Genomic DNA, 23,089 nt, shown 5'->3' with positions numbered 1-23,089 from the left:
CACGTAAACGCTCTTCAATTTTTCTTAAGGGAAAAGTTTTCCATAAATTATAGTCTGGGCAAATAATTCTAGGTAGGATTTTAGAATTAATGTTCAAAGAAATGGTTGGTGAATAGCCAGCAAAGGAAGCAATGATTCAATATTCAGAAGAAACATTATCAAATTAACCCAGTTTACTTCTTTGTAGGGTTACTAAATCAGTAAGTTAGGGGAATGCACAAAACAGTGTATTTGAGCTAAAGCAAGACATTGGCCAAGTCTTTCAAGATACCTTTGGGTTGATATGGTGGATGATTAGCTGAGTGTTAATGATATTAGGTGAATACTTGAAAGGCTGTATCCAGAGATGATTATTTAGTGCAACAGGGTCATTAGGCAATTTTCATAAAGGCATATTTTATGATTCTGTTCTTAACCCTATTATGTTCATTTTTTAATGACTGCCAGTTACAGTGATTAGGGCTCAGAGTGAGATGAAATCCTGCTTCCACCACTTCTTAGAATGCGATCTTGGGCAAGTTGCTGAATCTTTGTAAGCCCCAGTTTCTTCATCTTTAAAATGGTGATGGTAATAGTGTCTGCCTCATTGAGCTCCTGTGAAGGTTAAGTGGGATAAATAATGTGAAGGAGTATCAAAGCACTAATGCATGGTAAATGCTCAAAAATGTTAGTTATTGCTGTTAACTACTTGGATATGTGTACAGAACTCTGAGTCATCAAACTTGTGAGTAGAATAAGCTAGAAGAAAGAGAAGAGCTACTGCATGACAGGATCTTGACTGGTGGCAGATGGCCACCCTTATACCCTTGCCCCCTCTCCTTAAATTCCAGTATCCATGTGGGTGACATTTAACAGTGCGAAGTATTATCAGGAATTCATTTAAGGCCCTGAATGCATATCCCCAAACTCAAATGACCAAGTATGTATGTAGGATATATAAAAAAGGATATGCAAGAAAGAATGAAGAGCTTTAATTATCAGAAAGCTCAATATGAGTGAGGAGCATGAGGTAATCACAAATAAATGAACAATAATATAAATAAAGCGAGTATTAACACAAGTTGCTACCTAGAAATGAAAATACAAAGGTCACCAGTTACAACTCTCGAAGTGTTTTGTTTCATTCTTGAGCACCACAATTTAACTGACAGATAATCTGGAGTGTGTTCAAAGAATAGTGGCTGAGATGGCAAAAGAACTCAAAACTATGCCACAAAAGGAATATTTGACATTAAAGGATTCTAACCTGGAGATAAGGAGACATGGATGCTTACGCTGGCTTTTTTCAAAACTGTTAATTTATTGATTCAATGGAAGTTTTTAATAAAGTAATCCCCAATACACTCAGTTCAGGGTTAAATATCACATTTGTAGCACTATATATATAATATATAAAGTTCCCTGTGCTATACAATAGGATCTTTTTGTTTATCCATTCTTTTTTCTTTAACATATTTATTGGAGTATAATTGCTTTACAATGTTGTCTTAGTTTCTGCTGTATAACAAAGTGAATCAGCTATATGTACACATATATACCCATATCGCCTCCTTTTGCATCTCCCTCCTACTCTCCTTTTCCCACCCCTCTAGGTGGTCACAAAGCACCAAGCTGATCTCCCTGTGCTATGCGGCTGCTGCCCGCTAGCTATCTATTTTATATTTGGTAGTGTATATATGTCCATGCCACTCTCTCACTTCATCCCAGCTTACCCTTCCCCCTCCCCGTGTCCTCAAGTCCATTCTCTATGTCTGTGTCTTTATTCCTGTCCTGCCCCTAGGTTCTTCAGAACCATTTTTTTTTTTTTTAGATTCCATATATATGTTTTAGCATACAGTATTTGTTTTTCTTTCTGACTTACTTCACTCTGTATGACAGACTCTATGTCCATCCACCTCAATACGTGTAACTCAATTTCATTTCTTTTAATGGCTGAGTAATATTCCATTGTATGTATGTGCCACATCTTCCTTATCCATTCGTCGATGGACACTTAGGTTGCTTCCATGTCCTGGCTATTGTAAATAGTGCTGCAGTGAACATTGTGGTACATGACTCGTTTTGAATTATGGTTTTCTCAGGGTATATACCCAGTAGTGGAATTGCTGGGTCATATGGTAGTTCTATGTTTAGTTTTTTAAGGAACTTCCATACTGTTCTCCATAATGGCTGTATCAATTTACATTCCCACCAGCAGTGCAAGAGGGTTCCCTTTTCTCCACACCCTCTCCAGCATTTATTGTCTGTAGATATTTTGATGATGGACATTCTGACCAGTGTGAGGTGATACCTCCTTGTAGTTTTGATTTGCATTTCTCTAATGATTAGTGATGTTGAGCATCCTTTCACATGTTTGTTGGCAATCTGTATATCTTCTTTGGAGAAAGGTCTATTTAGGTCTTCTGCCTATTTTTGGATTGGGTTGTAGTTTTTTTGATATTGAGCTGCATGAGCTGCTTGTATATTTTGGAAATTAATCCTTTGTCCATTGCTTCATTTGAAAATATTTTCTCCCATTCTGAGGGTTGTCTTTTTGTCTTGTTTATCGTCTCCTTTGCTGTGCAAAACCTTTAGAGTTTCATTAGGTCCCATTTGTTTATTTTTGTTTTTATTTTCCTTTCTCTAGGAGGTGGGTCAAAAAGGATCTTGCTGTGATTTGTCATAGAGTTTTCCTCTAAGAGTTTGATGTTTTCCTCTAAGAGTTTTCCTCTTAGAGTTTTCCTCTAAGAGTTTCCTATGTTTTCCTCTAAGAGTTTGATAGTGTCTGGCCTTACATTTAGGTATTTAATCCATTTTGAGTTTATTTTTGTATATGGTGTTAATGAGTGCTCTAATTTCATACTTTTACATGTACTTGTCCAGTTTTCCAAGCGCCACTTATTGAAGAGGCTGTCTTTTCTCCATTATACATTCTTGTCTCCTTTATCAAAGATAAGGTGACCATATGTGTGTGGGTTTATCTCTGGGCTTTCTATCCTGTTCCATTGACCTACATTTCTGTTTTTGTGCCTGTACCATACTGTCTTGATTACTGTAGCTTTGGATTGTAGTCTGAAGTCAGGGAGCATGATTCCTCCAGCTCCGTTTTTCTTTCTCAAGACTGCTTTGGTTATCCGGGGTATTTTGTGTTTCCTTATAAATAGTGAAATTTTTTGTTCTAGTTCTGTGAAAAATGCCATTGATAGCTTGATAGGGATTGCATTGAAGCTGTAGATTGCTTTGGGTAGTAGAGTCATTTTCACAATGTTGATTCTTCCTATCCAAGAACATGGTATATCTCTCCATCTGTTTGTATCATCTTTAATTTCTTTCATCAGTGTCTTATAGTTTTCTGCATACAGGTCTTTTGTCTCCTTAGGTAGGTTTATTCCTAGGGATTTTACTCTTTTTGTTCCAATGGTAAATGGGAGTGTTTCCTTAATTTTTCCTTCAGATTTTTCATCATTAGTGTATAGGAAGGCAAGAGATTTCTGTGCATCAACTTTGCATTAACTTTGTATCCTGTGCATTAACTTTGTATCCTGCTACTTTATCAAATTCATTGATTAGCTCTAGTAGTTTTCTGTTAGCATATTTCAGATGATCTATGTATAGTATCATGTCATCTGCAAACAGTTACAGTTTTACTTATTCTTTTCTGCTTTGTATTCCTTTTATTTCTTTTTCTTCTCTGATTGCTGTGGCTGAAATTTCCAACACTGTGTTGAATAATAGTAGTGAGAGTGGACAACCTTGTCTTGTTCCTGATCTTTGTGGAAATGCTTTCAGTTTTGAGAATGATGTTGGCTGTAAATTTGTCATATATGGCCTTTATTATGTTGAGGTAAGTTCCCTCTATGGCTACTTTCTGGAGAGTTTTTATCATAAACGCATGTCGAATTTCGTCAACAGCTTTTTCTGCATCTATTGAAACGATTTTATGGTTTTTATCCTTCAATTGGTTATTATGGTTTATCACATTGATTGATTTGCATATATTGAAGAATCCTTGCGTTCCTGGGATAAACCCCACTTGATCAGGGTGTATGATCCTTTTAATGTGCTGTTGGATTCTGTTTGCTAGTATTTTGTTGAGTATTTTTGCATCTATGTTCATCAGTGGTATTGGCCTGTAGTTTTCTTTTTTTGTGTGACATCTTTGTCTGGTTTTGGTATCAGGGTGATCGTGGCCTCCTAGAATGATTTGGGGAGTGTTCCTCCCTCTGCTATATTTTGGAGGAGTTTGAGAAGGTTAGGTGTTTGCTCTTCTGTAAATGTTTGATAGAATTCACCTGTGGAGCCATCTGGTCCTGGGCTTTTTTCTGTTGGAAGATTTTTAATCACAGTTTCAAGTTCAGTGCTTGTGCTTGGTCTGTTTATATTTTCTATTTCTTCCTGGTTGAGCCTTGGAAGGTTGTGCTTTTTTAAGAATTTGTCTATTTCTTCCAGGTTGTCCATTTTATTGGGATATAGTTGCTTGTAGTAATCTCTCACGATACTTTGTATTTCTGCAGTGTTAGTTGTTACTTCTCCTTTTTCGATTCTAATTCTGTTGATCTGAGTCTTCTCCCTTTTTTTCTTCATGAGTCTGGCTAATGGTTTATCAACTTTCTTTATCATCTCAAAGAACCAGCCTTTCATTTTTATTGATCTTTTCTATCATTTCCTTCATTTATTTTTCATTTATTTCTGACCTGATTTTTATGTTTTCTTTCCTTCTGCTAATTTTGGGGGTTTTTTTGTTCCTCTTTCTCTAATTGCTTTAGGTGTAACTTTAGGTTGTTTATTTGAGGTGTTTCTTGTTTCTTGAGGTAGGATTCTATTGCTATAAATTTCCCTCTTAGAACTGCTTTTGCTGTGTCCTGTAGGTTTGGGGTAATCATGTTTTCATTGTCCTTTTTTTCTAGGTATTTTTTGATTTCCACTTTGATTTCTGCAGCCATCTCTTGGTTATTTAGTAGCGTATTGTTTAGCCTCCATGTGTTTGTATTTTTTACAGTGTTTTTCCTGTAATTGATATCTAGTCTTATAGCATTGTGGTCAGAAAAGATACTGCATACGATTTCAATTTTCTTAAATTTACCATGGCTTGATTTGTGACCCAAGATATGATCTATCCTAGAGAATGTTCCATGAGCACTTGAGAAGAAATTTTATTCTGTTGTTTTTGGCTGGAATGTCCTATAAATATCAGTTAAGTCCATCTTGTTTAATATGTCATTTAAAGCCTGTGTTTCCTTATGTATTTTAAATGTGGATGATCTGTCCATTGGTGAAAGTGGGGTGTTAAAGTCCCCTGCTATGATTGTACTGTCGATTTCCCCTTTTATGGCTGTTAGCATTTGCCTTATGTATCGAAGTGCTCCTATGTTGGGTGCATAAATATTTACAACTGTTATATATTGTTCTTGGGTTGATCCCTTGATCATTATGTAGTGCCCTTCTTTGTCTCTTGTAATAGTCTTTATTTTAAAGTCTATTTTGTCTGATATGAGAATTGCTACTCCAGCTTTCTTTTGATTTCCATTTGCATGGGATATCTTTTTCCATCCCCTCACTTTCAGTTTGTATGTGTCCCTAGGTCTGAAGTGGGTCTCTTGTAGACAGTATATATATGGGTCTTGTTTTCGTATCCATTCAGCAAGCCTGTGTCTTTTGGTTGGAGCATTTAAACCATTTACATTTAAGGTAATTATAGATATGTATGTTCCTATTACCATTTTATTCATTGTTTTTGGTTTGTTATTCTAGGTCTTTTACTTCTCTCATGTTTCCTGCCTAGAGAAATTCCTTTAGCGTTTGTTGTGAAGCTGGTTTCGTGGTGCTGATTTCTCTCAGCTTTTGCTTGCCTCTAAAGGTTTTAATTTCTCTATTGAATCTGAATGAGATCCTTGCTGGGTAGGGTAATCTTGGTTGTACGTTTTCCCCTTTCATCACTTTAAATGTGTCCTGCCACTCCCTTGTGGCTTGCAGAGTTTCTGTTGAAAGATTAGCTGTTAACCTTATGGAGATTCTCTTATATGTTATTTGTTGCTTTTCCCTTGCTGCTTTTAATATTTTTTTTTTGTATTTAATTTTTGATAGTTTGATTAATATTTGTCTTGGTGTGTTTCTCCTTGGATTTATCCCGTATGGCACTCTCTGAGCTTCCTGGACTTGATTGACTCTTTCCATTCACATATTAGGGAAGTTTTCAACTATAATCCTTCAAATATTTTCTCAGACCCTTTCTTTTTCTCTCCTTCTAGGACCCCTGTATTTTGAATGTTGGTGCATTTGATGTTGTCCCAGAGGTGTCGGAGACTGTCCTCAATTCTTTTTATTCTTTTTTCTTTATTCTGCTCTGTGGTAGTTATTTTCACTCTTTTATCGTCCAGTTCACTTATCTCTTCTGCCTTAATTATTCTGCTATTTATTCCTTGTAGAGAATTTTTTATTCCATTTATTGTGTTGTTCATCATTGTTTGTTTCATCTTTAGTTTTTCCAGGTCCTTGATAAATGTTTCTTGTATTTTCTCCATTCTATTTCCAAGATTTTGGATCATCTTTACTATCATTACTCTGAATTCTTTTTCAGGTAGACTGCTTATTTCCTCTTCATTTGTTTGGTCTGTTGGGTTTTTACCTTGCTCCTTCATCTGCTGTGTATTTCTTTGTCTTCTCATGTTGCTTAACTTAATGTGTTTGGGGTCTCCTTTTCTCAGCCACATGTTCATAGTTCCCATTGTTTTTGGTGTCTGCCCCCAGTGAGTAAGGTTGGTTCAGTGGGCTTTGTAGGCTTCCTTTTGGACAGGACTGGTGCCTGTGTTCTTGTGGATGAGCCTGAATGTTGTCTTTCTGCTGGGCAGGTCCACATCCGGTGGTGTGTTTTGGGGTGTCTGTGAGCTTAATATGATCTTAGGCAGCCTCTCTGCTCATGGGTGGGGTTGTGTTCCTGTCTTGCTAGTTGTTTGGCATGGAGTGTCCAGCAGTGGAGCTTGCTGGTTGTTTATTGGAGCTGGTTCTTAGCATTGAGACTTAGATCTCTGGGAGAGCTCTCGCCAATTGACATTACGTTGGGCCGGGAGGTCTGTGGTGCACCAGTGTCATGAATTCGGTCTCCCACCTCAGAGGCTCAGGACTGATAGCTGACCAGAGCACCAATACCCTGTCAGCCACATGGCTGGAGAAGGTGGGCTATAAGTTGGGTGTCAGCCACTGCCCTCTTGTAGCTGTGTCTTAGCTATCTCCAAAGGTCACCCAGATACATGGGGTCATTCCACCCTTCCTCAGAACTTGCACATGCCAGTCTGGGATTTGTAGATGTCCTCCTGATACTCTTCATTGAAATATCTTGCATTCATTGTGATGAGAGGTGTGCTAATAGTGTTGGTTCTCTTCAGTTCAGATACTGGGACAGTCTGAGCCTTCATGTGGCCAAGTCAGGAGCAGCTGGCCAAAGGTCCCAAAGTGATAAGATTTCAGATTCCAAGAAGGCTTTCTGCAGCACCTGAGCAGTAGTCCAAAGCAGTCGCTCTGCTCAGCTGCAGCACTCTGACCGTGGAACTCGGTGGAACCCTTAAACGAGGATTTCTGCCGGCCCCTGAGCCTGACTTGCCCACCCAGGCAAGGAGCTGAATAGAGCGTCTCTCGGCCCCGTCTCAGCAGAGGAGCAGGCACCTGGAAGCTCTGTGTTCCTTTTTTGCTAGTTGTTTTGCATGGGGTGTCCAGCACTGGAGCTTGCTGGTCATTGAGTGGATCTGGGTCTTAAGCACTGAGATTGAGATCTCTGGGAGAGCTCTCGCCAATTGATATTTTGTGGGGCCGGGAGGTCTCTGGTGGTCCAGTGTCCTGAAGTTGGCTCTCCCACCTCAGAGCTCAGGCCTGAACCCCAGCTGGAGTACCAAGACCCTGTCAGCCACACGGCCAGGTACTTGGGGAGTTTCTTGCCTTTTGGGAAGTCTGAGGTCTTCTGCTAGCATTCAGTAGGTGTTCTGTAGGAGTTGTTCCACATGTAGATGTATTTTTGATGTATTCCTGGGGAGGAAGGTGATCTCCACATCTTACTCCTCCACCATATTGAAGGTCCTCCCTGTAGCACACTGTTGAGTCTCTTCACAAGGATATTCATCACCTGTGTATTCCCATGATGGTGTCATTTTTCTGAGCCTCTGCAATACCTGGTTGGGGTTGTTTTCATGGACACATCCATATAGTTTAAACGTGTATGTTATTACTGGTTTCCCCATTCTCTCCTCTTGCTCCCCTCTGCCCCCCAACACACACATTGAGAAATTAATGAAAACCTGGAGTGGCTCTTGTTACAGTAATGAGCTCCTTGTTACTATACTGTGTTCAAGTTCAGACTAAACGACCATTTTGAAACTGTATAGGAGATTTAAAGGTAACTTGCATTAGTGGATCAAATTACCTGTAATACCTTTTCCAATCATCTGTTCTAAAATATGAACTAAACATAGAGTATTGCATATTTTAACCATCTGATATGTCATACCTTATGCTGGGGATAGGTTGAAGGTATAGTAGGAAGAAATGTATATTTTGGGCTAAATGTTATTCTAATTTTAGATGGGCAATAGGTGTGGGACTCTTTGGTTTATAAACTCATTCCTATTTTACCTAAGTTTTAAAGTATGTAGATTTATCATCAGTAGTTAAAGGGGTGAGACTATTCTTTGTTGAATATGGCCAGTTTTTTGAATTCTGGGAGCAAATTTTGCATCTTTCATGATTTTTCTTCCATGACCAAGCGGTCTAATAATACCTGTGTTAATGATATCACATTTTACATTAATTTGGCACATTAACTTTTTTTATTTTTTTTTTCCGGTACGCGGGCCTCTTACTGTTGTGGCCTCTCCCGTTGCGGAGCACAGGCTCCGGACGCGCAGGCTCAGCGGCCATGGCTCACAGGCCCAGCCGCTCTGCGGCATGTGGGATCTTCCCGGACCGGGGCACGAACCCGTGTCCCCTGCATCGGCAGGCAGACTCTCAACTGCTGCACCACCAGGGAAGCCCTGGCACATTAACTTTTATACATATATTTCCATACACATTATCTTATTTAAAAATTCTCCCAGCTGACCTCTTAAGCAGATAATGAAACTGAGACTCAGTTTGATGATTGCCTGAAGTTTCATGGCTAGCAAGGGGCAGATCCAGGACCAAACCCTCATTCTTTTCAGCCGGACTTTAATTCTTTTTCTTTCTTTGACCTAATGGTTTTAGATGTCAGCAATTTTATCAGTGATAAGGGACTTTCCCTTCAGTTGGAAAAAATTGCCTTTCCCTTTCACAGTGTCCTTTTACTTTATTGTGAAGTATATTTGTAGAACAATGCTAGCTTTGAAATGTCATGTACTTCAGGTGCAGAAATTGTGGCCTACTTGAAGTGATGTCATGATGTTTGCCTGAGGAAGTGGATGTCACGGCTTAGGTTATGGAGGCCATGAGTTGAGCCTGACCAGGTAGGCTGCACAGGGAGTTTGGTCAGGTGTATGAGGCATGCCAGGTTCTCTAAGGATGAGGCCTTTATAGCCTATACCTAAGGAACATTTCAGAAATAATGGTCCAGCATGAATGAGTTAAGATCATCTGTAGGCATGGGGATTGGGATGAAGTATTGTATCTGGGACATCTGATGGCAGGTGTGATCTAGTTACAGATACTATGTTTAGAAGTATACCCTGGGGTATGGCCAGTGGGACTCAGACAGTGCAGTGGGAATCAGGAATAGGGGAGAGAAGGTCACAAGAGGGACCAGTGTTGAAATTTACCAGAGTTGAGACCCTCAGCTTGGAAAAGAATCCCCAAGAATATGTAGAGGTTTTGGTGTGATGGGTGACAGCTACATGAAGTCAGAGCAGGATTGGAAGAATGCAGGATCAGGAGGTTAGATGGGCCATTCCAGCTGAAAATTAGCAAAACAATTGATAAATGTGTTTTTTTAGATTTTTACATTGTTTCTAGGTTTTTATGTGTGTTTAAAAATATTAGTACTTTTTAGTATTAAATGATCAAATATTTTACCGTTTTGTTTTTTCAACCGATCTAAGTTTAAGCTTAAATGGGAAAATATCATGGAAAAAGCAGACAACATATTGAAACATATTCCCCTTTTTTTAGTAAAATCATTTTTTAATTTGAAAGTAATACATGAACATGGTAAAATATTAAAACAGGCTTTTCTAGGTTCAAATTGACATAACAAAAATAATACAAAGATTTTCCAGATTCATGGCTTAGAAATGCTGAATAAAACACTCTAAAGATTTTCTTAAATTCATAGCTGAGCATTCAAGAAAGAAATCCACAGCTTCCATAAATACAGAGAAAACCAGATCAGAATGCGTGAACTAGTTCTAAGTCTGCTCTATGGGGAGACCTGGGGACAGGACACAGGGCCTTCTGCCTGAAGAAAGCAGAGTAGAAATGAGATCCCAGCAGTGAAATGTACCTGGAAAATTACTGGGACTCTTCTCTGCCTGGGTTATGAGTGCCAAATAGTCTTTCCTGAGGGACTTCCCTGGTGGTCCAGTGGATAAGACTCTGTGTTTCCAGTGCAGGGGGCGTGGGTTCCATCCCTGGTCAGGGAACTGAGATCCCACATGCAGCATGACGCTGCCAAATTAAAAAAAAAAAAAAGTCTTTCCTGAAAAATCTAAACTTTAAGACTATGTTTTGAACATAATTCCCTTCCTATAAATTGATTCTACCAACCTCACTATCTTCATAAGTGTAATAAAGTATGAAACTACTTAGAGATTTTGGCAAAATTTTTCTATATAAATATGAATACATACACAACATAATATGAAAAATATGTTCTTTGGCCAGTTTCAGTGTTCAAAGGGGACATTTGAAGATCTGTTAGATGCCTGGCTCTTAATCTGGACTCTTAGGGCTCCTTGACAACAGGAGTGTGTGTGTGTGTGTGTGTGTGTGTGTGTGTGTGTGTGTGTGTGTGTGAAGAGGTAATGTTTGAGCTATCTTTAGTACTTCAAAATATGGTTCTCTACTTCAAATGGTTTATACATCAGAGATAAAGATGCGTGGGCTATTAAACAGAATTTTTAAAGTAATACCCAAATTATATCAAAATGTTGGTCTCATCAAAAAATAGTTATTTGGAGATATACTTAAGCGTCAAAAGCTGTTAAATAATAAATTAGTTGACATCAAGAATCTTTAAAGGCCAACACAGGGCAAATCCTATTGTCTCTCTATCATGAAAGTTAATAGTACACACAGTCTCTGTGCACTATGAGGGAAACCACTAGGTGATACTTAGTTTGAAGAGTTGAAAATATACAGAACTATATCAAATGAGTAGTGAATTGATGATAGTTATACCCATCATCCCTGGAGCTCTAGTATTGTACTATTCCCACGCTGAAACGTCTACCAATGAGCTGTCAGTCAGTCATTGAGTCCATACAACTGCTAGGACTATCACCTGACAATGACATCCGACTAGTGTCAGCCATGTCTAAGGCTCCCTTACCTAGATTATCCTCTGCTCCTTTTTTGACAGCTCCAGAATGGAATTTGTTTCCTACATTTAATGGATTTGTCATAAACCTTAATTGAATCTTCCAGATAAAAGAAATTGAGGACAACTTCAATAGTATAGTCTGTAGACTTGCTGGATTCCTCAAGACCTTCATATCAATCCGGGCACTCAGAAGATGGGCTGGGATAATTGCAAATCGTCCTTATCAGGTCCAAAGTATAAATCCTTTTTGGTCTTTCTAAAGGTTCAGACTTATGATTTTAGGGAGGAAAAGGATTTCAGTAAAAGAATTTGTAGCTGGAGGATCAAGTTCTCTAACCATTTTTATTTTTTTGCTGAAAGAGTATCAGATACCATTTAAGAATCAAATTTACTATTAGGACACATACTCCTTAGGCAAAAACCATTTTGCAGATACAACATAATCACTTTTTGAAATGACAACCAATAATTTTAGTTTATTTTTTAGCGTGTTTTTCAAGAACAGGATAACCAAATACATGCATACTCAAGACACTATCATCTTAATCATGAAAAACTTTAAAATTGGGTAGGGTATTTAGAATATTAACTGCTGTTAAAACAGCAGTTAATATTCTAAATATTAAGGCTGAGCCATTTTATTGCTCAGCCTCAAGTGTCTGATCAAATATTTTTATGAACTGACAAAAGAGGATTTTGGATTTATATATTAGGATTTAAAATTGTATCAAAGAGCATCTGCATCTGAGAACCCAATATAGTCTATTATTTCTTTCCTATGGTCAATATTTTTCCTATTATGAGTAAGAAGAAGAACAGAAGAAAAAATTGAAACTTTATAAAATGAACTATTTCTATAAAGTGCTTGTTTATTCAGTCTTAGAAACCTTGGGTATAATCAAATCAGTTGTACTTTTGACAGTTGTTTCTGAAGTTATATTATGCAAAACCAAGATTTCTGAGGAATGGGAAAAACACTCAAGAGCAATACTAGTTTTCTAGCAAAACAGTGTTGATTGATGTGGAAAATTGATACCTAAAGTTATAGGGATATTTTGGTTTTATTTATGACTTTCAGAATAGGCAATTTCATTAGTGCCCTTCTGCTTCAAATAAAACAGTTGTGCAAAGCATTCAGTTTTGAGAACAACTTCCCCTGATGTTTAAAAGAAATCCATCTGTCAACGTTTTGGTACTTTTATATTGTTTTGAAATTAGACTCCTAATTCTACAATTGAGGTATCTCATTTCTGTCCTTTATTCATGTTGACCACTGAGCGTTCACTTTTTATTTGTTTTCCTATTTCCCTAGGAGGTATTGAAGTTATTTCTAAGAGATATTTGGAGCTTTCAATAAAAGTATGAATTAATAAGACTTTTTTATTGCTTGCTTGCAAACCTGCCTTGGCTGCTTTGCAAAAATTATCTTATTAGTCTCCATCGTAAATTAATCACATGATATTGTAATTATCTGTTCATATATGCTTCTCTTAATAGACTGTGACTTTCTCAAGAGCAGGTAACATGTTTTAAAATCTTTATATCCCAACACAAGCATGATGTCTGGTCCATAGAAAAAGCTCAGTAAGTGTTTTCTGACTATCTGCACAAATGAATGATGAGGAAGCAAGATTACTTAATGTTAGTAGGTTCTTGGAACTACCTATATTTGTTATAGGATTAGGAATTGGGCTAAGCTAGATGAGCATAGTAGAATAAACTCAAAAAAAAAAGGCTTATTTCTAATTTCTAGATCCTGAATTGGAAGGAAAGTTCTAAATAGAATACATTCTCACACATTTTTAAACTTGAATGGTCTGGACTGTGTTGGTAGCAATGACATAATTAATCATGAGCAATAATAAAACTGAGGTAACTTTTTAATGTACTGCCAAGATTATTTGGACACACAAATATGAGGTATAGTTATAGATCTAGCTATAGTTAGCTAGATCAGTGAGGATGATTTTGAGTGTAAGTAACAAGTAACCTGACTCAAATAAGGAGCAATAAGGAAATAATTTCCTTATATAATAATTTCCTTATTATAAAATTTCTAGTATTTCTCATAACTGGAAATCCAGAGTCAAGATGGATCCCATACATCGATAATATCAAGACCTTATTTCCTTTAATCTTCTCATTCTCTTGTCTTCCACATTGTCTTACAACTGGTTTTTCTTAGGAAGCAAGATGCTTGCTGTAGTTCTATGTATCAAGTCCAGACATGACATGATATCCAAAATAAGAGGAACTGTGTCTTTCCTTGTTTCTGTTTTTAAGATCTGGGAAGAATTTCCCAGAATTGCTCCAAAATATTTTCTCCATGTTTCACTGGCCAGTGTTAGGTCTCATGCCCGTTCCTAAAGCAATCACTGGCTATGGCAATGGGGTTATCTTGATTGGGTTGGCTCAGTGGTTCTCAACCCTGGATGTTCTTTAGCACATGAGGAAGTTTGAAAAGTATCAGTGCTTGGACCACACCAAGATTAATTGATTCAGAATCTCTGGAAGTGTGTCCTAGGCATCAGTAGTTTTTAAAAGCCCCCAGGTGATTTTAATACACAGGATTTAGAACTAAGGACTTGGATGCATAGTCTGAGGTAGACTGGTGACTATGGTCTCCACAGTTACTTCTATACACAGAAAGAAGCTTTTGACCTCCCTCAGGAGGCTTTGAACTGACACGAGGAAACTTTTTGTTAGCGTTCACTCTCACCCAAATTTCCTTGTGAATATCAGTGTATATGTGCAATACAGCTGACCAGGGTTAGAATCCATGAACCATGAAGACAATTGGACTGAGCAAAACTTAAATCTAGATCTTTTCTTGTCTTATCAAGGAATGCTAAAATGAGCCAGTCACTTAAGGATGTCCCTAAAAGATTTTCTGAAAATCCATGTTCTCATCCCTATTTGGTATGTTTTAGAGGACTATTTAGGCCAAATCTTCAGATAATCACATTAGTCTCTCTTCTCAGTCATATATATTCTCCTTCAGCAGGAGTAAGTACCTTACAGGGCTTTAGGTGTTAAATACCTGGGATGTCCTTTCCCTATTGTGTATTCTTACCTCCTTTGTTGTAAATTAATTGACCATATATACATGGATTTATTTCTGGGCTCTCTATTCAGTTCTGTTGATCTATCTGTCTGTTTTTAATGCCAATACCATACTGTTTTGTAGTATAGTTTGAAATCAGGACACGTGATATCTGCAACTTTGTACTTCTTTCTCAAGATTGCTTTGGCTATTTGGGACCTTTTGTGTTTCCATACAAATTTTAGGATTGTTTGTTCCATTTCTGTGAATAATTACATTGAAATTTTGATAGGTATTGAATTGAATCTGTAGATCACTTTGGAGAATATGGACGTTTTAACAATATTAATTCTTCCCATCTGTGAGTGCAGAATATCCTTCCATTTATTTGTGTCATCTTCAGTTTCATTCATCAATGTCTTATAGTTTTCAGCATACAGATCTTTCATCTTTTTGCTTAAATTTATTCCTAGGTATTCTGTTCTTTTTGATGCAATTGTAAATGGGATTGTTAATTTCTCTTTCTGATGGTTGGTTGTTAGTGTATAAAAATGCAACAGAATGGCCGCTGAGCCTGCACGTCTGGAGCCTGTGCTCCGCAACGGGAGAGGCCACAACAGTGAGAAGCCCGCGTAATGCAAAAAAAACCCCAAAAAACAAAACTGAGAAAAATGCAACAGGTATTTGTATATCGATTTTGTATCCAGCAACTTTACTGAGTTTGTTTATCCTAACAGTTTTTTTGGTAGAGTCTTTAGGGTTTTCTATGTATAAAATCAGGTCATCTGCAAATAGTGACAGTTTTACTTACTTTTCCCTTTCCAGTTTGGATGCCTTTTATTTTTTTCTGGCCTAACTGCTCCAACTAGAACCCCCAATGCTCTGTTGGAAAAAAAAAAAAAAAAGAGTGGGCATCCTTGTCTTGTTTCTGATCTTAGAGGAAAAGCTTTCAGCTTTTCACCATTGAATATGATGTTAGCTGTTACGTTATACACTTGAAACTAATATAATGTTATACGTCAATTATACCTAATGAAAAATAAACACCAGGGCAACCTGTGGCTAATTTTATACATTCTCTAAGCCTTTTGTCTATAAAACTGGAATAGTAACTCCTATTTCAGAGTTCTTTCAAAAATTAAATTAGTTTGTGAAGGAAAAGCATTAGGCATAGTAAAAGCACAGGAAATGAGATGATAATTATCTGATCTGCATTGGTAGGTGATGACTCACCCATTGCTAATACTAACCTGGAGAACATACTTATGTATTCTCTGTCCCTCTTGGTGCTTCCCTCCCACAACCCTGCACCCACTTTTGTTACCTATATCTCTACTTTTTTTTCTTTTCCTGTGGCACTTTTGTGTCTATCCATATGATTTCTTTTTATGTATAAAGTAATTCAAATCGTATTTAAATTATGAAATTTTTCCTTTCCAATCTAAATTTTACAAAATCAGCTATTCAAATTTAATTTGTAGATTTGTGTTTCCTCACTCTCTTGTTCCTTGATGGGACTTGTGTGGGTGTGTAGTTTTTTGTTTTTGTTTTTGGTTCTTTTGATTAACTGTGTTTATAGCCGACATCCATTTTGCTCTTTTTCTTCATTTAATGCTTTATTATTTTTTGTCTGCATCAAGCATTTTCAGGTCGACTTGAATGTCTTGTTTGCAGAATATATTCTAAGAGGTCCCAATTAAAAAAAAAGCAACTGCTTTTTTATCAATAGCAAAGTGATGCAGTTCGAAAAATCTACAAAAAAACAGGAATGCCAATTTCCAGAGGATTTTTCATGCTTCTCCCCAACAATATGCTTGCTACTCCTGGAAATGCTGAACTCTTTTCACTCCCTTGAGCCCTCTGTGCTCTCTCACTTCTGGGCCTTCACGGGTTATGCCCTCTTTCTTGACTAATTACCCCTTTCACCTGGCTACACTCTAACTATTCTTTCTCACCTTAGCTTCTACTTCCCAATTAAAAAGTCTTTCCTGACCTCATGTCTCTGCATGAGGCATCCCTTCTAATGATTTCTGTAACACCTCATATCACTCTCACATTATTTTACCACATTCTACTGCTTAACCATTGCTTTCTCTGGACTCCACACTCAGGGTATCATTGTGGCCCAGTGCGTAGCACAGTGCTGGGCACATTTCTACTTCAAATGAAAAGTCTCAATTCACTCTAATGACTATATACATGTCAAGGGCTTGTAGGATTAAGAGTAGATTATCATATACCTTCAGCATAGTCTGTTTGCTTATAGATTTATTTCCCTAAGATCCACACAACAGAAAGTATCCATCTAATTGTATTTAAAAAAAAAAACTTTTCCATGTTACTGATGTAAAACACATTTTTGTTTTCTTAAGTTTAATACACTGGCATATTCTCTTCCTTGTTTTAGGAGGCATGGATTTTTTTGCCTCCTGGCTGGTGGAATTGAATTTCTTACTTTTTCAGTACTTCTGTTTTAATCCCAGCCTGCCTTTGGGGAGATTTATCTTGTGTTTCCCTGCTGAATGATGTCTTTTGAACCTGTTGCTCTAAGGCAACAGGTTGATTTTGAGATTTCAAGTAGAGAGTTTTAATGTTATGCACTGGACTTAGCAGTATAACCTTAGAATGCTTTAGCTACTCTTTAATGCCTTATCTTTTCTCTGTTCTGTTCTTTTCTTGCTGAAGGCCTACAGCTTTTACAAATATATTGGGTCTTTGAACACAATCATCCAAGCAAGTATTCTCTGGGATGTACTTGAGATATGATTATTCTGGATTAATAAAACAGGATCTTCTTTGCTACTCTCTTAATTTTTTCCTGATACAACTCTTATCTTGTTCTGTTTAAATTGTATTGCTAACTTATTTTCATTTTTTTCTCAGTGTATATTCTGTTTTTAAGGTTTATTACTTCTCTCTGATTTCTCCTTTAATAGGACATTGTTATATTCAAAATCTTTCGATTACTGCCTCTCACAATGTCAGAAGAGTTGGAAAAAAAAGGAGGCTGAAAAGAGTAAACCAGCATTTAAACCAGATTATTTGGATGACAGAATACAAAAACTGGTGAATGAAGAAGATGCTCTTGGGAGTACTGATTTTCAGTAAAGTAGCTGGTAGATGATCTTATGAAATTTTATTTGCTAAATTATTTAAATTAACTTGGCTAGAAACACCAATAATTAGATTGAAAACGGGCCTAAATGTCACATACCAGATAATAATAATATATATTACAGGCTGAATTAGGTAGCTTAGATTGTAGTTAGTAGAAATGCTCAACTTTGGATTTTTCATAGCTTTTTTTAATGAATGTCATGGAACTGGAAATAATCGATGAAAATTTCAGTTTATATATAATTGAATAACAATAGAAGTATCATGAAAGTCTTGATCTTATAAAGTTTTTGTGTACAGTTATAAATATGTTTACATACAACAAAGAGAGTCAATTTGGAAAAAATGGAATTAAAATGAAGAGGATAGGGCTTCCCTGGTGGCGCAGTGGTTGAGAGTCCACCTGCCGATGCAGGGGACACGGGTTCGTGCCCCGGTCTGGGAAGATCCCACATGCCGCGGAGTGGCTGGGCCCGTGAGCCATGGCCTCTGAGCCTGCGCGTCCGTAGCCTGTGCTCCGCAACGGGAGAGACCACAACAGAGAGAGGCCCGCTTACCACAAAAAAAAAAAAAAAATGAAGAGGATAAAATATCAGTTATGACCACAAATGATAGTTTAAAGAAAAGTAGAAACCAATATTTGAAACAGCCCAGGCTTCTTCTTTTATGCTTCATCTTCTTCCTTGTGATTCCAACGGGGAACTCAGGTCTTCGTCCTGTGCCCTCTCCCCTTGCCTGTGCTGGAAGAGCCATCTACTCTGGGGGCTTCGGAGAAACATACCCAGGTTTGATGACTTGCTCTCAGATCTGCAATGCCAGGCCAAGAGTTTGGTTGTATATTGCCATTAAGAGTTGGTTGTATATCTCCATTAACTAACAGGGTGTTTTCTCTTTTAGGATTCTTCTTCATATCAAACCTGCAACTCTTAAACCCCTTAATACTTACCTTCTATTTCACACTAAGGGTCCCTGCCCCCAACCACTACCAGCACAAACTTACCTATTTCTCTAAATTGTCCAACAGGATTGAAATCTTAAACGTATTTTTGATTTCTTTCTTTCTTTTTAAATTTTTGGCCACACGACATGGCATGTGGGATCCCCATTCCCCGACCAGGGATAAACCCTCGCACCCGGCATTGGAAGCGTGGAGTCCTAACCACTTGACTGCCAGGGAAGTCCCTTGTTTTCTTTCTCCATTCCTTCTATCCACTTCATTGATCTAATGGCTCCTGGAACTTCTTCCACAGTATATCTTTCTCATCAGAGATATCCACTGTTTCACAGAAGTTTCTCCTCAGTTTCACAGAAGTTGCTCATGTGTGAATCTCTGTAATAGTTTTCTAGCAGTTTCCTCTACTCCAGGTTGTCATTGGCCTCTTTAATCTTTCTGAACCTGAATATATGGCGGACATCTTTGTTTCAGTCTAATTATTTGCAGTTGTTTATTTTCCCCCTAATTGAAATTCATGTGTGTGCATATGTGTGCATGTATGTGTGTACCTATATACTCGTGTGTGTTAAAACTGTATAAAAAGGTGCTGTAATAGAAGTTATTTTGAGGAATTAGTGGAAAGTATAGTGAAGAAGACCTTGGGCTGAAAAAAGTACTGTTTAGCCTATGATTCAACTGAGGTAAAGGGAAAAAAACAGTCAAAGCAAGTGGGCTTCGAGAGAGAGTGCAGTGAATGACTAAAGTCATACTAGCAAAGGCTGGGAGTATGGAGTTGGGGAAGCAGGCAGCAAACCTAAGACTCTGGGGATCTTACCAGAGCCTGGCTTGTGGTGGGAGGTGGGGGCAGTGCTTACTCTGAAGGCTCATATGGCAACGAAGGTAGGAATGTATGGCTGGGGCTAGAGAGAGGATCTTCTCCCCCAGCTACTTTCCATCTTCCATAATAAATACTGGGCTTTCCTTTCTTGGGACAACATGGTTCCACTGAACTGCAAGAGAGGCTAGAAAGCAAATGTATCACCTTTTCAGTCTCTGTAGTGATAGTGAGAAAGGGAATGTGGGTGAAACAACGGACACTATCTGTCCCTACAGGAATCCAGACTAAAGCAGTAACAGTGAAGGAGCTTGAGAAATTTGTCGAAGAACTGTCCCTTTTAGAAATTCTCATCTCAAAGATTAGAATTTCCCCAATATACATTTTAAGGAAGTAATTCCAGTTTTTACCAAAGTCTTCTAAAATATATGGAAATGATGTAAAATCTCCAATTTATTTTATGAAATCTAAGCAGAAAACAGAAAACTACATACTGTTATAAATTATGACTATAGATACAAATGTTAAAATTATTTGAATAGAATTCAAATAGAATTTAGCTGTATATATTTTTTAATTGACATAATTGACATATAACATGGTGTAAGTTTAAGGTGTCCAAGGTGTTGATTTGATGCATTTATATATCGCAATATGACTACTACTGTAGAGTTAGCTAACACGTTTATCATGTCATATTAGTTCATTTTTGTGTTGAGAACAGTTAAGATCTAGTATCTTAGCAACTTTGAAGTTTAGAATTTAGCTGCTTATTAAAGAAATATAATGAGATCAAGTAGAATTCAGTCTAGTGGTATAATGTGATGCAGTATTAGATTTCTACAAAAATTTTCTAAGGACTGCAAAGTAGACTTACATACACATGGGGAATGTGAAATGCCTGGAATAAACTTAACATTCTTTTGATGTGTTTTTAAATATTCCCTTATGTGGCAATACTTAAGGAAACACAAACCTTTGCTGAGCTTTCTTTGTGCTAGAGACTTCACAGGTACAACATCATTCAGGTTTCTTAAAAATTCTCAGGGTTTTTCAAAGTTACCAGCTCTGCAACAACTCTGAGTAATGGGTTGGGTGAAAGGGTGGTCAGGGGCTTGGCATACGCAGCAAGATGTGCCAAATGTATGCAGCTTTTCTAATTTATCTTATTAAAAACATACACCACACATACACAACTATTCCCTTTCTTTTGAAAGTATCACTTTAGCAACTCAGAACCAGCATAGCCAAGAAAAAATGTTTTGCTGTTGGAAAACTACACAAGAAAATGTTGAGATCTAAGATTTGCCTATTGGAAGGGTTCTTAGAAACAAGAATGTTTAGAATGCTATTTCTCTCAGCTTTGTGTGAGAAGCAGTAGCATGTGTCCTGCCATTGGGCACAGAGCCTGTCAGATGATGACTTGGTTTGACTGCTCAAATAAGGCACTTTGCTGAGGCAGGCGTTTGTCTGCTTATCATTTCCACACTGCGACTAGCATTAGTCCTTTACCTAATCTTCACTTCCTAGTTGCTGGCTCTTGATGGCTCCGGTAATAACTCTAATGTAGTTTCTGGGTGGCTGTTTGCATTTAATAGGTATTAAATTAAATGTGCAATTGGTCGACTGGAGATAAAAGTATCGTTGAGCTTTTGGCAAAAAAGCTGAAACATATATTACATTCCAATGGGAAAACCATTAGCTTTAATAACTGGATATAAATTGTTGGCATTTATTATCCTTGTCAGTATGCTAATGCTCATTAGATTTTTAATGAGAGGATGGTAATAAAAACATGGCATAGAGTTAAAAATGGATATTAATTAGGGTATTAAAATGTCCTTATTTATGTAGTTGTGAAGAAGAAAGCTGGTAACTGAAAAAACTCTTTGATAATAAAAAAATTTCCTCATTCCATTCCTTTTCCCTTCTATCTCTATTATTAAAATACATAAATAGAGAAATAGAAAAAGAAGTTAAATATATAACCATTTAAGGATGAGACTTTAAGACACATCCTTTGTGACAGTCAGATAATGTATGTATGATACCAAACAAATACAAATTTTAGCTATGGATAAACAGAACTATATTACAGCACTATATAATTTTATAAATGAGGAAGCATATAGATTATAAGTGCTTCTTTCTTAAGAGGCTGTATAGTGTAGGTTTAGAGTAGTAAATAACAATAAATAATGAAATCCTGGCTTTGCTACGTACTGGTCATGTTACTTAAACTCTCTGAACTTTCCCTCTCTTAACTGTCATTTTCATTTCACTGATAAGTGAGATAGATAGTCCATATCAAGCTTTTAGCATATACCCTAGCACAAACTCATCTGTTATTATTTCTAATCAAGTAGACTAATAATGGTGGCATATTTAAAACACAGCTTCAACGTCTACATCTTTTTTTTTTTTAATAATTTATTTATGGCTGTGTTGGGTCTTCGTTTCTGTGTGAGGGCTTTCTCTAGTTGTGGCAAGCGGGGGCCACTCTTCATCGCGGTGCGCGGGCCTCTCACAATCGTGGCCTCTCTTGTTGTGGAGCACAGGCTCCAGACGCACAGGCTCAGTAGCTGTGGCTCACGGGCCTAGTTGCTCCGCGGCATGTGGGATCCTCCCAGACCAGGGCTCGAACCCGTGTCCCCTGCATTAGCAGGCAGACTCTCAACCACTGCACCACCAGGGAAGCCCCAACGTCTACATCTTTTAACTACCTCTGGCAAATCCGTTGATTGTGGCATATTTTGCTCAAGCTTGTAGAACTTGGGTGCCCACGTTTTATGCATGTTTCTTCAGTGTTCCTTTAAATAAATTAAACTTAATGACCTTTATCAAGTGCCATCCCTCAAGGCTTGTGCTAGGTGTGTGGGATACAAAGATGAATGAGAAATAGCCTCTCCCTTCAAGGAGCCAATTACAACTATTAGCAAAAATCCATAATTTGGATTTTGTTCAGATCTTACTGAAAACTAGGATATGTTTGTTTAAATGAAAAATGTCTTTATCAGTTACCACTGCCTAGCTATAAAATAGATATGTAATTATACAGTCTTACATTTCCTGGAAATGACCCAGTGTTATTTCTTTTTTCACCATGGCACATTTAAAAAGGGCAAATATGCAAATAAAACTAGCATCTTCTTATTCTTCAAAATAGAGTGATGAATGGGGAAATATTTTTAATAGTCTATTTTTTAGAGCAGAAAAACTTTAACAGAAGGTACAGAGATTTACCATATACCCCTCCCCACACACATGCATAGCCTCCCCCATTTTCAACATACCCAACCAGATTGGCACATTTATTACAACTGGTGAACCTATATTGACACGTCATTATCACCCAGAGTCCACAGTTTACTTTAGGTTTCACTCTTGGTGTTGCACATTCTGTGGGTTTGGACAAATGAATAATGACATATATCTACCATTAATGACATATATCTACCATTATGGTATCATACAGTACTGCCCTAAAAATATTCTGTGCTGTGCCTATTCATCCATTCCTCCTCCCAATTCCTGGCAATGGCTGATCTTCTTGCTGTCTCCATAGTTTTGCCTTTTCCAGAATGTCATGTAGTTGTAATTATACAGGATTATACAGTCACCTTTTCAGATTGGCTTCTTTCACTTAGTACTGTACATTTAAGTTTCTTCCATGTGTTTTCACGGCTC

Source organism: Lagenorhynchus albirostris, chromosome 1, assembly GCF_949774975.1.
Source record: "Lagenorhynchus albirostris chromosome 1, mLagAlb1.1, whole genome shotgun sequence".
Lineage (NCBI taxonomy): Eukaryota > Metazoa > Chordata > Mammalia > Artiodactyla > Delphinidae > Lagenorhynchus > Lagenorhynchus albirostris.
This window is presented reverse-complemented; position numbering follows the sequence as displayed.